The 14,517-nt window shown below is 42.3% G+C and overlaps 1 long non-coding RNA gene across 1 annotated transcript; it reads right to left on the bottom strand.

Moving 5' to 3' along the window:
* Nucleotides 1-569: 569 nt before the first annotated feature.
* LOC105492484 (uncharacterized) lies at nucleotides 570-14,033 on the bottom strand. Its single transcript, XR_011609511.1, has 3 exons — nucleotides 13,922-14,033; nucleotides 1,917-1,960; nucleotides 570-1,029 (listed from the first exon to the last, which is right to left on the bottom strand). It is a non-coding gene; the product is annotated as an uncharacterized lncRNA (long non-coding RNA).
* Nucleotides 14,034-14,517: the final 484 nt, after the last annotated feature.

Genomic DNA, 14,517 nt, shown 5'->3' on the forward strand with positions numbered 1-14,517 from the left:
CTGCAGGCATGAAGAATGCAAGAGTGGTAGAGGCTTGGCTGGTTCCATCTTGATTTAAGAAGATATATGAGAGAGTCTGGGTACCCAGGAAGAAGCCTCCTGCAGGAACACAGCCCCTACAGAAATCCTCTATTAGGTCAGTGCCAAGGGAAGTGTGGGGTTGGAGTCCCCACGGGAGCCCCATTGGGTCACTCCCTAGTGGAGTTGTAGGAGAGCAGCTTGCAACCTCAGCCTGGAAAAGCCACAGGTATTAAACCTCAACCTGTAAGAACAGCCATATGGGCTTTACCTAGCAAAGCCATGGACACAAACTCTTGGAAGCCCACCCCTTGCACCAGTGTGCCCAGGATGCAGGATATAGAGTTGAGAAAAGTAAAATAGCTTAGAGCAGTCTGAGCTATGTGAGGTACGCAAAATGTATCAGGCACAGAGAGACATGAGCATAGGACTTTCATCCCATCATACTTCTCACCTCCCTTTCATTCCCCAGCACCCATCCCTGGGGACTATCATGCGCATCCACGTGAAGAGACCACCAAACAGGCTTTGTGTGAGCAACATGGCTGTTTATTTCACCTGGGTGCAGGTGGGCTGAGTCCGAAAAGAGAGTCAGCAAAGGGAGATAAGGGTGGGGCCGTTTTATAGGATTTGGGTAGGTAAAGGGAAATTACAGTCAAAGGGGGGTTGTTCTCTGGCGGGCAGGAGTGGGGGGTCACAAGGTGCTCAGTGGGGGAGCTTTTTGAGCCAGGATGAGCCAGGAAAAGGAATTTCACAAGATAATATCATCCCTTAAGGCAAGGACCAGCCATTTTCACTTCTTTTGTGATGGAATGTCATCGTCATCGGTTAAGGCGAGGCAGGGCATTTGCACTTCTTTTGTGATTCTTCAGTTACTTCAGGCCATCTGGGCATATATGTGCAAGTCACCGGGGATGCGATGGCTTGGCTTGGGCTCAGAGGCCTGACAGGGACAATTGTTGAAAGACATCTTGTTCCTAACTAGCTGTCTCACTCATTACCTTCATGTTCCTGGAATTCATGATACAAAAGACAAAGTACAGCCAATCAATATCTTATCTTATTTTAATCAAATGTTTGGTAAACAACTTAGGAATTGCCTTTCTTTTCCTTTAAAAATCCACTTGTAACTGCTGCTTCTCAGAGTGTATATTCAGGGCAAATCTATGCTCCTGGGTTGCAATCCTCAAGCTTGGCTCAAATAAACTGCCTATTTCTATTAAGTTTGCCTCAGTTTTTTCCTTTAGGGTGACAGAGTCAAAGGAGATTATTCTGAAGCTTTAAGATTTAATGTCTGCCCTGCTGGGTTTTGGACTTGCGTGGGGCCTGTTACTCCTTTCTTTTGGCTGATTTCTCCCTTTTGGAGTGGAAATGTTTACTCAATGTCTGTTTCACCATTGTATCTTGGAAGTAAACAACTTGTTTTTGATTTTACAGTCTCATAGCTGGAAGGAACTTGCCTTGTGTCTCAGATGGGACTTTGGACTTTTGAGTCAGTGCTGGAACGAGTTAAGACTTTTGGGGACTATTGGAAGGAATACTTGTATTCTGCAATGTGAGAAGGACATGAGACATGGGGGGCCAGGGGCAGAATGCTATGGTTTGGATATGATTTATTTGGCCCCACCAACTCTCCTGTTGAAATTTGATCCCCAGTGTTGAAGGTGGGGCTGGTGGGAGGTATTTGGATTGGGGGGGGAAGATCCCTTATGAATGCCTTGGTGCCATTCTCACCAGAGCAAGTGCGTTCCCACTCTTAGTTCCTGCAAGATCTGGTTATTGAAAAGAGCTCGACAGCTCCTCTCCTCTCACTCTTCCTTCCTCCTTCACCATGTGATCTCAGCACACACTGGCTCCCCTCCACCTTCCACAATAGGTAAACTTCTTAAGGCACTCACCAGAAGCAGATGCTGGCACCATGCTTCTTGTACAGTCTGCAGACCTGTAAGCCAAATAAACTTTTCTTTGCAAATTACCCAGTTTCAGATATTCTTTTTTTTTTTTTTTTTTTTTTTTTTTGAGACAAGTCTTGCTCTGTTGCCCAGGCTGGAGTGCAGTGGCTCCATCTCAGCTTACTGCAAGCTCTGCCTCCCGGGTTCACGCCATTCTCCTGCCTCAGCCTCCTGAGTAGCTGGGACTACAGGCACCCGCCACCATGCCCGGCTAATTTTTTGTGTTTTTAGTAGAGACGGGGTTTCACCATGTTAGCTAGGATGGTCTCGATATCCTGACCCTGTGACCCGCCCACCTCGGCCTCCCAAAGTGCTAGGATTACAGGTGTGAGCCACCGCACCCAGCCTAGATACTCTTTATATCAACACAGATGGACTAAAATGGCATCTTAATGAAAGAGCAATAAGTTCTTAGAGAAGTGACAAGACAAAGGAAAAAGACTTTTGAGTAAGACTTTTGAGTTTCTAGAGTAGCGATTTGTGGGAAGGGAAATATATAGGGAGATTAATGGTACATAAGGGCTAGTTAGTAAGGTTTGCTATGTAGGTTCCTTTGGGGAATCTCCAGGATGATAAGAATCTAGGGTCATCTCCAGCTCTCTGGTGACTAACTTCTGTCTTTCCTGGTAGAAAGGGGAGGGAGGACATCTTTACAAATTTCTGTCCTGCTTTTAGGCAAATAGAGGGAGGGCAGAAAGCTTTTCTTGGATTTGCTTCTTCTCAATTGCCTTCAGGTCAAAATAATTCTATGCCAAACTGGCACATTTTGGAGTGGTATGTTCTACTACTATTCATATTCAATTGTCATAAATTACTCCCCCAGAAATAATAGGGATGGTTGATTTTTTGTTTGTTTGTTTGTTTGTTTGTTAAGACACAGGGTCTCACTCTGTCACCCAGGCTGGAGTACAGCACTATAATTATGGCTCATTGTAGCCCCAAACTCCTGGGCTCAAGTAATTCTCCTACCTTAGCCTCCTGAGTAGCTAGGACCACAGGCTTGTACTACTACGTCTGGCTAATATTTTATTTTATTTTTTGTAGTGACAGAGCCTCATTATGTTGCCCAGGCTGGTCTTGAACTCCTGGCTTCAAGCTATCCTCCAACCTGAGCCTCCTAAAATGCTGAGATTATAGGCATGAGCCACTACACTCAGGTAAAGATTGATTCTTACAATCACTGACTAGAAGTCAGCGCTACGTATAAACAAATGTTGCCACAAGACTGTCATATCTCCCATCTATTCTCCTAAAGGCCCACTTATTTTTCTGATGGTATATAAACCCCAAATTCTAACCATCTCCTTGAGGCACATTTCTTCTTGTGAACTCTGTATGTATATTATGAAAATCTACATTTTCTCTTTCTAAGCTGTATTTTGTCAGTTTAATTTGCAGACCCACAATCAGCAAAGCTAAGAGAGCAGAGGAAAAAATTTTCCTCCTCAAAGTAGTGGCAAAGATAATTTTCCTTCAAACTGACAATGGACAGATTAAGAGAAGAAAAAACATACAAATGTATTGATATGTGTAAGAACAGGAGCCATACATAACATGAGACTCAAAGAAGGGCCAGATGGCTGAAGCTTAAATAGTGCCCTCTTCATTGGAGAATGCAGGAAATTGTGAGAGGTTAGTAAATGATTTTCAGGGGGAATAAATGGGCCTGGAAGATAGATAATGGTCTGGGACAAAGTTCCTCTGGGTACTGGGCCACATGGTGGGAAGGTGAGGGGCAGAATCTCACTGTGAACAAAGGTTGTCTTACTATGCAGATAAAGTCTCCCAGGTAACCTCTTGGAGCTACCCTCAGAAAAATAGATAAAACGTCCATGCCAGGCATGGTGGCTCACGACTGTAATTCCAGCACTTTGGGAGACTGAGGCAGGTGAATCACCTAAGGTCAAGAGTTTGAGACAGTCTGACATGAAGAAACTCTGTCTCTACTAAAAATACAAAATTAGCCAGGCGTGGAGGTGCATGCCTGTAATCCCAGCTACTTGGGAGGTTGAGGCAGGAGAATCGCTTGAACCGGGAGGTGGAGGTTGTGGTGAGCTGAGATTGCGCCACTGCGCGCCAGCCTGGACAACAAGAGTGAAACTCCATCTCAAAACACACACACACACACACACACCACAACACAAAAGACATTCCCCTGGGCATGGTGACTACTTTTAGTCTTTTCTCTTCTCCGGTAATTAGTATTTCCTGCATATTTGATGACATTCTAAGGAGAGGGTCTTAAGAAATTGCATTTCTCTTGGAAGAAGGTTTCCCTAGTCACATAAGGGAACTCCAGAGGGAGCTCCTGCCTGTGCTTCATAGTGGGAGTTTGGTGGGTGAGAAAAAAGAGAAGGTTAAAAAATCCTTGGTTCTGAGAGAGCTTCTGAGGCCTTCTAGTGTCCTTTCATTCAAAAGTGCTCAGCATGCCAAAGCACTGTATTTTGGGGGTATTGTGCTGTCAGCCTCAACACTGACAACAGGTGATATCTTTCTTCTACTTTCCTTTACTAATGTTCTGCTTCCTGATATTTTCACCCACTAGATTGGTGGTCACCATCCTTGGCTGCTCAGTGGAATCCTACGGGGAGCTTTTAAAACTATGGAAGCTGTCCAGTGCTTGCTTTGAGAGTCTGAGGTGGGAGGATCACTTGAGGACAGGAGTTCAAGACTAACTTTGGCAACATAGCGAGACTCTCTCTCAAGCTATATGTTTATATATATGTGTGTGTGTGTGTGTGCGTGCTAGTGTGTGTGTGTATATATGTATGTATATATTTCAGACATGGTGACACATGCCTGTAGTTCTAGTTACTTGGAAGGCTGAGTTGGGAGGATTGCTTAAGCTGAGGAATTCAAGGTCACAGTAAGCTATGATCATGTCATTGCACTCCAGCCTGGGCGAAAGAGCAAAACTCCGTCTCTCTTTAAAAAAAAGGTGGGGAGGAGGGTGAGGGTGATGCTTGGACCCTTGGGCCCTGCTGCAGAGGATCAGATTTAATAGTTTGGGCTGGCTGATTAAAAACCACTGTCCTAGACTCTTCAGCTGTGGCTGTGGCACAATCAACCCAGGTGCCCTTTACCACATTTGCCAACTTTTCTTCCTTCATTGACCTAGAACTCATTTAGTGAGAAACTAATGAACACTTAGTTGTAAATGGATGATTTACTCCCCTCCAAGAAGTAGAGGGAAGTACTTTTAATGTGAAGATATTGGTGAACAATAACAAGTCTCTAATTCTCAGACTATTTGGCAGTATAGAAATGTAAAGTGAACCTCTAGGGAATTTACTCTGAGAGTAAAGTGAAACTTTTGAGGCCAGACTCTAAGCTAGGGTTGCCAACTCTAACCACACATTAGAATCACCTGGGAGCTTTTTTGTTTTTATTTTTACGTTTTTTTAAGAGATAGAGTCTCACTCTGTCATCCAGGCTGGAGTGCAGTGGCATGATTTCATTGCTCACTGTAGCCTTGAACTTTTGGGCTCAAGGTGTCCATCCTCCTGCCTCAGCCTCCCAAGTGGCTGGGATTACAGGTGTGTACCACCACACCTGGCTAACTTTTAAAACTTTTTTTTTTGTAGAGATGGGGGAGGAGGTCTCGTTGTATTGCCCAGGCTAGTTTTGAATTCCTGGCCTCAAATGATCCTCCCACCTCAAGCCTCCCAGAGGGCTGGGATTACAGGTGTGACCCACCATGGCTGGCCCACTTGGGAGCTTTAGAAAACACCAACAAACCCCTATCCCAGACCAAAGAACTCAGAATTTTGGTGTGGTTGGACAAGGGCATTTTTTAAAGTTCTGTAGGTGATTTTAATTTGCAGTTGAGGTTGCAAACCTCTGCCCTCAAGGCTTTGTGCTTTCTTTAGTTTCTTGCTCTACTCTTTTCTTCTGTTCTGGGTTCTAAGGAGATGTTTTGATCTTGGAGTTTCATTTATTGGTTTATAATTGCCCCAGAGCAACATGAGCTCAGAAGTGGAGGGTTGGGGTTTGCTCTTCCTGTAGGTAAATGTGGTAAGTAAGAGACTGTCTGCGTCTGTGTGTGTCTGTGTGTGTCTGTGTGTGTGTGTGTGCTGGAGATCTATGTAGCTGCATCAGTCTACACATGTACCTTGAGAGAGAAGCTATTCTGCTTATCCACATGCTACTCACTTGGTAATTTCACATGTGTCCATCACAAATGAGAATCAAGGAACAAACACCCCAAAGGTTCCTCTATCATCAAATAGGGTCCCTGAAATCATTACAGATTGAGCAATCCTGATTCAGAAGTTCAAAACCTGAAATGCTCCAAAACCCAAAACTTCTACATTTTATTTTATTCAATTTTATTTTCCTAGAGACAGGGTCTCATTCTGTTGCTCAGGCTGGAGTGCAGTGAGTGGTGCAATTATAGCTCACTGCAGCCTTGATCTCCTGTGCTCAAGTATCCTCCCACCTCAGCCTCTTGAGTAGCTGGGACTATAGGCATGCACCACCACACTTTGCTCAAAATCCAAAACTTTTGAGTGTTGACTTGATACCACAAGTGGAAAATTTTATACCTCATGTGATGGGTCACAGTTAAAATGCAGGTATACAACACACTGTTTATTTGGAGTCCCCAAGGGAAAAAAGACAGTCCCAGTTCCCTTCAGCTGCAATGCATCTTTTCTGCCCATGCCCAGATTCCTTCACACAAGCACACCCACGAAGGGTAACAAAATGATATGTGTGCAGTTTGGATGTGCCAGTGGCAGGTTTCCCACAATGCAGAACATGGGGACAAGGCCTGACAGTGTGTGCATTATTCATTGTTTTTTCTTTTTTTAAATTCTCTTCTCTGTAGTGAAGAGATGTTCTTAAAAATGTCAAAAAGGCCTGCAGATACGTTTATGCGTAAGAGCAAAAGTAAAAGAGAAAATATTTATATGTATAGCACAGAAAGTCAAGCTGTTGAAAAAGCTGAACAGCGGTGCAAATGCACAACATCTTACAGAAGAGTATAGTGTTCGAATGGCCATTGTATATGACCTGAAGAAACAGAGGGATAAACTGTCGAGGCTCTACACTGAGAGTGATGAACGGAAGAAGTTAATGAAACATAGAAAAACCCTACATAAAGCTAAAAGTGAAGATCCCAATTGTGTATTGAAAGAGTGGATCTATCAGCACTGCCATGAACATGTGCCCCTTAATGGTATGCTGATCATGAAACAAGTAAAAATGTGTCACAACGAACTAAAAATTAAAGGGAACTGTAAATATTCAACAGATTGTTTGCAGAAATGTAAGAAAAGACCTAACATTACATTTTTTAAGATTTCTGGTGATTAAACATCTGCTGATCACAAAGCAGTGGAGGAATTCACTGATGAGTTTGCCAAGGTCATTGCTGATGAAAGTCTGATGCCAGAATGAGTCTCTAATGCTGATGAAGCATCATTGTTTTAGTATTATTGCCCCCAAAAGACACTGACTACAGCTAATGAGACAGAACTTGCGGGAATTAAGGATGCCACAGACAGAATAAGTGCTGGGGTGTGCTGATGCGGCAGGCATGCTAAGTGTACACTTGCTGTGATAGGAAAAAGCTTGCATCCTTGCTGTTTTCAAGGAAAGAATTTTGTGGCCGGGCGCGGTGGCTCACGCCTGTAATCCCAGCACTTTGGGAGGCCGAGGCAGGCAGATCACAAGGTGAGGAGATCAAGACCATCCTGGCTAACAAAGTGAAAACCCGGTCTCTACTAAAAAATACAAAAAATTAGATGGGCGTGGTGGTGGGTGCCTGTAGTCCCAGCTACTCAGGAGGCTGAGGCACGAGAATGGTATGAACCTGGGAGGCGGAGCTTGCAGTGAGCCGAGATCATGCCACTGCACTCCAGCCTGGGCAACAAAGCGAGACTCCGTCTCAAAAAAAATAAATAAATAAAAAATAATTTATGATCAGTTTATTATTATGCTAACAGAAAGGCATGAATCACTAGGGACATCTTTTCTGATTGTCTTCACAAACATTTTGTACCAGTGGCTTGTGCTCACTGCCAGGAAGCTGGACTAGATGTTGACTGCAAGATTTTGTTATTTCTTCACAACTGTTCTGCTCATTCTCTGGCTGAAATTCTCATAAAAAATAATGTCTATGCCATGTACTTTCCCCAAACATGGCTTTATTAATTTAGTCATGTGACCAGGGTCCTTAAATCAATAAAGAGTAAATATAAAAACTGCTGTTAGCATGAGAAGAGAAGTGTGGGTGTGAAAGGTTTTCAAAAGAAGTTTAGCAAGAAGGATGCTATATATGCTGTTGTAAATGCTTGGAACACAGTGACTGAAGACATTTGTGCATGCCTGGAACAACGTCTGCCCTGCAACTATGTTCAGTGATGACAATGAACAAGGTGGTGATTTTGAAGGATTCCGTATGTCAAGTGAGACAAAAGCAATGTCTGACCCCCTTACATATGCAAAAACAAAACAAAACAGAACAAAAAACAAAACAAAAACAACGACAACAACAACAACAACAAAAAACCCTCCAGAATCTGTCTGTACGCTGGGAGAAGTGGCTATTGAAGAAGTTTTCAACATCAATAAGGAGGCTCTAGTTGTTTATTCATTTACTGATGGCAATGGTTCTGAATCAAGTTGATTATAATAACAGAGATATGAAGATGTTGTCGTTAATGCAACACTGCAGAAAAACTGCCTATAGACCATGTGGTGAAAACGTGTGATGGGCTCATTGAAGGGCTGGAGCAGTTTAACAGAGCAAGAAATCATGTCAGTTTATAAAATCCAAGAGAGATTTTAAGACAAAAACAGTTGTGAATAAGGCAGAGGACTCTGGAGGAAATATTCTAGAAACCATCCAGCAGAATACCTCCTCATCTCTACAAGACCCACTTCCTGGGCCCTCAACTGCTTCTGATGTTTCTACTCACCTACGAAATAAAGTACAGCACACAGTAACTTTGTATTCAAAACACAACATTAGCTGGACCCTGGTGACTCATGCCTTTAATCCCAGAGTTTTGGAGGCTGTGGTGGGAGGATGGCAAACCCAGGAGCTGGAGACCAGCTTGGGCAACACAGCAAAAACCATCTCTACAAAAAATTTAAAAAAATTAGCTGGACATGGTGGCATGTGCCTGTTGTCCCAGCTACATGGGAGGCAGAGGCAGGAGAATCACCCGAGCCTGGGGAGGTTGAGGCTGCAGTGAGCCATGGTCATGCCACTGCACACCAGCCTGAGTGACAGAGTGAGACCCTGTCTCAGAAACAAACAAACAAACAAAACACAAAACACAAAAAACAAACCCCACTAAAAATGGCAACAAAAGCCTGCCGTTGTTTGTTGCTGTTGCTTTGCAGCTGTTCTGGTGATGCTACTGTGCTGCTTAATTACCATGAGCACATTATTTTTTCACTCTATTAATGATACATAAGACTTTTTACTCTTAAATACTTACATGTGAATAATGGTAAGAAAATGATTGCCTATTGGTGGCATATAAATTCCGAGTCAGGAGTGATGACGGTGCTAAACAACCACAGATTGTCCACGTGGGTGGCTGCGATTGTGACCCCTTTGTTTTCTGATGGTTCGCTGTACACAAACTTTGTTCCATGCACAAAATTACTATAAAAAATTGTGTAAAATTACCTTTAGACTATGTGTATGAGATGTATATAACACATAAATAAGTTTAATGTTTAGACTTGGGCCCCATATCCGAGACATCTCATTATATATAAGCAAATATTCCAAAATCTTTTTTTTTTTTTTTTTTTTGAGACGGAGTCTCGCTCTGTCACCCAGGCTGGAGTGCAGTGGCCGGATCTCAGCTCACTGCAAGCTCCGCCTCCCGGGTTTACGCCATTCTCCGGCCTCAGCCTCCCGAGTAGCTGGGACTACAGGCGCCCGCCACCTCGCCCGGCTAGTTTTTTGTATTTCTTAATAGAGACGGGGTTTCACCGTGTTAGCCAGGATGGTCTCGATCTCCTGACCTCGTGATCTGCCCGTCTCGGCCTCCCAAAGTGCTGGGATTACAGGCTTGAGCCACCGCGCCCGGCCATTCCAAAATCTTTTTAACAATCTGAAATCTGAAACACTTCTTGTCCCAAGTATTTTAGATAAAGGATACTCGACCTGTATTGAATTAACATAGCATATTTGGCTTCACTGCTGAATTCCACCAAATAGTTAAGCACTAGTACCAATGCTACTCAAACTACTCTGAAAAACAGAAGAGGAGGTGATACTTCCAGACTCATTCTACAAGGCCAGCATTACCCTGATCCCAAAACCAGACAAAGACACATCAGAAAATGAAAACTATAGGCCAGTATAGCTGATGAACATTGATGCCAAAATCTTCAACAAAATACTATCAAATTGAATTCAACAATATGTTAAAAAAAAAATCATTTATCATGACCAAGTGGGATTTATCCCAAGGATGCAAGGGTGGTTCAACATACACAAATCAATCAATGCAATACATCATATTTACAGAGTGAGGGACCAAAAAAATGATAATTTTAATGAATGCTAAAGAAGCATTTGGTAAAATTCAATATCCCTTCATGATAAAAACCCTCAACAAACTGGGTGTAGAAGGAGCATACCTTAACACAATAAAAGGTATATATGACAGACTCACAGTTAGTATTATACTGAATGGGGAAAAACTGAAAGCCTTTCCTCTAAGATTTGGAAGGATGCCCACTGTCACCACTGTTATTCAATGTAGTACTGGAAATTCTAGCTAGACCAATCAGATGAGATAGACATGAAGGGCATCCAAATTGGAAAGGAAGAAGTCAAATTTATCCTTGTTTGCAGATGATATAATTTTATATTTGGTAAAACCTAAAGACCCAATCAAAAAATCTATTAGAACTGATAAACAAATTCAGTAAAGTTGCAGGATACAAAGTCAACATAAAAAATCAAAAAATTTGTAAATGTCAACATCGAACAATCTGACAGGAAATCAAGAAAGCAATCCCATTTACAGTAGATAAAAAGAAAATACTTAGGAATTAACCAAGAAGTGAAAGATCTCTGCAATGAAAATTACAAAACATTGATGCAAGAAATTGAGGAGGACACAAAAAATGGATATTCCATGTTCATGGATTGGAAGAATTGATATCATTAAAATATCTATACTACCCAAAGCAATCTATAGATTTAATGCAATCCCTGTCAAAATACCAGTGACATTCTTCACAGAAATAGAAAAAAATCTAAAATTAATATGGAACCACAAAAGACCCAAGAATAGCCAAAGCTATCCTAAGCAAAAAGAGCAAAACTGGAGGAATCACATTACCTGACTTTAATTATACTACAGAGTTATGGTAACCAAAATGGCATGGTACTGGCCTAAAAACAGACACATAGACCAGTGAAACAGAATAGAGAACTCAGAAATAAATTCATACATCTACAGTAAACTCATTTTTGACAAAGTTTCCAAGAACATACATTGGGGAAAAGACCATTTCTTCAATAAATGGTGCTGGGGGAAAACTGAATATCCGTATACAAAAGAATGAAACTAGACCCCATCTCTCTCCATATACAAAAATCAAATCACAATGGATTAAAGGCTTAAATCTAAGGTCCTAAACTATGAAACTACTAAAAACAACATGGCGAAACTCTCCAGGACACTGGAGTGGGAAAAGACTTTTCTTTTTGCTTTCAGGGACAGCAACCAAAGCAAAAATGGACAAATGGGATCACATCAAGTTAAAAAGCTTCTGCACAGCAAAGGAAACAACAAAGTGAAGAAACAACCCATGGAATGGAGAAAATCTTTGCAAACTACCTATCTGAAAAGGGATTAGTAACCAGAACATATAAGGAGCTCCAACAACTCTATAGAAAAAAATAATAATAATAGATTTAAAATGGGCAACAGATCTGAATAGACATTTCTCAAAAGAAGACATATAAATGGCAAACAGGTATATGAAAAGGTGCTCTGCATCAATGATCATCAGAGAAATGCAAATCAAAACTACAATGAAATATCACCTCACCCCAGTTAAGATGGCTTTTATACAAAAGACAGTCAATAATAAATGCTGGCAAGGGTGTGGAGAAAAGGGAATTCTCATTCACTGTTGGTAGGAATGTAAATTAGTACAATCACTATGGAGAACAGTTTGGAGGTTTCTCAAAAAACTAAAAATAGAGCTATCATACGATCCAGCAATCCCACTCCTAGGTGTATACCCAAAAGAAAGGAGATCTGTATATTGAAGAAGTATCTGCACTCTCATGTTTGTTGCAGCACTGTTCACAATAGTCAAGATTTGGAAGCAACCTGAGTGTCCATTAACAGATGAAGAAATAAAAAAATGTGATATGTACACACAGTGGAGTACTATTCAACTATTTAAAAAAGAATGAAATCCTATCATTTGCAACAACACGGATTGAGCTGGAGGTCATTATGTGAAGTGAAATAAGCTGGGCACAGAAAGACAAACATCACATGTTCTCACTTATCTGTGGGAGGTAAACATTAAAACAATTGAACTCATGGAGATGAAGAGTAGAAAGAGTTACCAAAGGCTGAGAAAGGTACCTGGGCAGGGTGAAGATGGAGGTGAAAGAGGGATGATTAAAGGGTACAAAAAAATAGAAAGAATAAATACGCTGGGCGCGGTATCTCACACCTGTAATCCCAGCACTCTGGGAGGCTGAGGCAGGCAGGTCACAAGGTCAGGAGATGGAGACCATCCTGGCTAACAGGGTGAAACTCTGTCTCTACTGAAAATACACAAAATTAACGGGGCGTGGTGGCGGGCGCCTGTAGTCCCAGCTACTCGGGAGGCTGAGGCAGGAGAATGCTGTGAATCCGGGAGGCGGAGCTTGCAGTGAGCCCAGATCGTGCCACTGCACTTGGGACGAGACTGGGCGACAGAGTGAGACTCTGTCTCAAAAAAAAAAAAAAAAAAAAGAATAAATAAGACCTACTATTTGCTAGCACAAGATGATGATAGTAAAAATAATAATAATAGTAATTGTACATTAAAAATAAGTAAAAGAGTATAATTGGATTGTTTGAAACGCAAAAGATAGATGCTTAAGGTGATGGATACCCTATATACCCTGATGTGATTATTACACTTTGCATGCTGCATCAAAACATCCAATGTAACCCATAGTTATATACAACAACTATGTACCCACAAAAATTAAAATAAAACAAAAATACATAATATACTGATTGATGTTCTGCGACCTCAAGTTAATTGGAAAAGTTGGGTCAGGTGTCCTTAAGAAGGCAGGGAGCCCACAGGCATTTAAAATGCTTTCTATCCATTGTGATGGGCTGTTCCTGCCTGAAGGGGTCAGCTGCAAATATTTGAGACAGATTTACGTGCAACCAGTTAAGTAGGTTATTCCTATATGTGTCTGTGTTAGGGATTATAATATTATTATAATATTTGTTGCACGCTTGTGTACTAGATACACTAGATACTGTGCTAGGCACGCTAGAATTTTTTTTTTTTTTGGGGATGGAGTCACTCTGTGGCATGATCTTGGCTCGCTGCAACCTCCACCTCCCAGGTTCAAGCAATTTTCCTGCCTCAGCCTCCCGAGCAGCTAGGACTACAGGCGCCTGCCACCACGCCTGGCTAATTTCTTTTTGTATTTTTAGTAGAAACGGGGTTTCACCATGTTGGCCAGGATGGTCTCGATCTCTTGACCTAGTGATCCGCCCGCCTCGGCCTCCCAAAGTGTTGGGATTACAGGCGTGAGCCACCGCGCCCGGCCCACATCAACCTTTATAGGCAGGTAGTACTATATCTCCATATTAGGGAGAGGAAACAGAAGCACAAGGAAGTCAGGCAGCTGACCCAGGCTCGTTTGCAGCTGGGGTTTCAAATCCAGGGCTTTCTGCAGGATCAGCACTCTCAGCACAACACTCGCACTCTGGACTCACCACTTGCAACCTGGGTGCTCCGTGAAGGCCTGGGTTTGATTAAAGAGTCTCAGAAAGCGCCCAACGGCATTTCCTGGAGACCTTTCAGAATGGCCAGCTGCCTAGATGGTGAGCAAAGCACCAGGAAATGCCTCCCTCTGGGGAAAATCGAAGCGGGGACTGGAGCTGGCAGGCGACTGTGGATGCAGGGCTCTCACGCCCCTGGCAGGCTGGCTGGGCTGGGCGGTGCTGTTAATTCAATGCAGATTGAGTGTCCTTTACCCAAAATGCTTGGGACCAGAAGTGTTTCAGATTTTGGATTTTTTTTTCTTCTTCTTCAGATTTTGGACTATCTGTATATACAGAATGAGATCTCTTGGAGATGGGGCCCAAGTCTAAACATGAAATTCATTTTTTTAATATACATCTTATACATGTAGTCTGAAGGTAATTTTATACAGTGTTTTAAATAGTTTTGTACATAAGACAAAGTTAGTGTACATTGAAACACCCGGGTCACCACCCACAGAAATGTCTCAGCCGAGAATAAACTTGGCTTCCCAAGTCCTGTCTGTGGGTAGAGGGCCCTCAAATCCCAACACATTCCAACATCTCCC

The sequence above is a fragment of the Macaca nemestrina genome, chromosome 11 (assembly GCF_043159975.1).
Source record: "Macaca nemestrina isolate mMacNem1 chromosome 11, mMacNem.hap1, whole genome shotgun sequence".
Taxonomy (NCBI): Eukaryota; Metazoa; Chordata; class Mammalia; order Primates; family Cercopithecidae; genus Macaca; species Macaca nemestrina.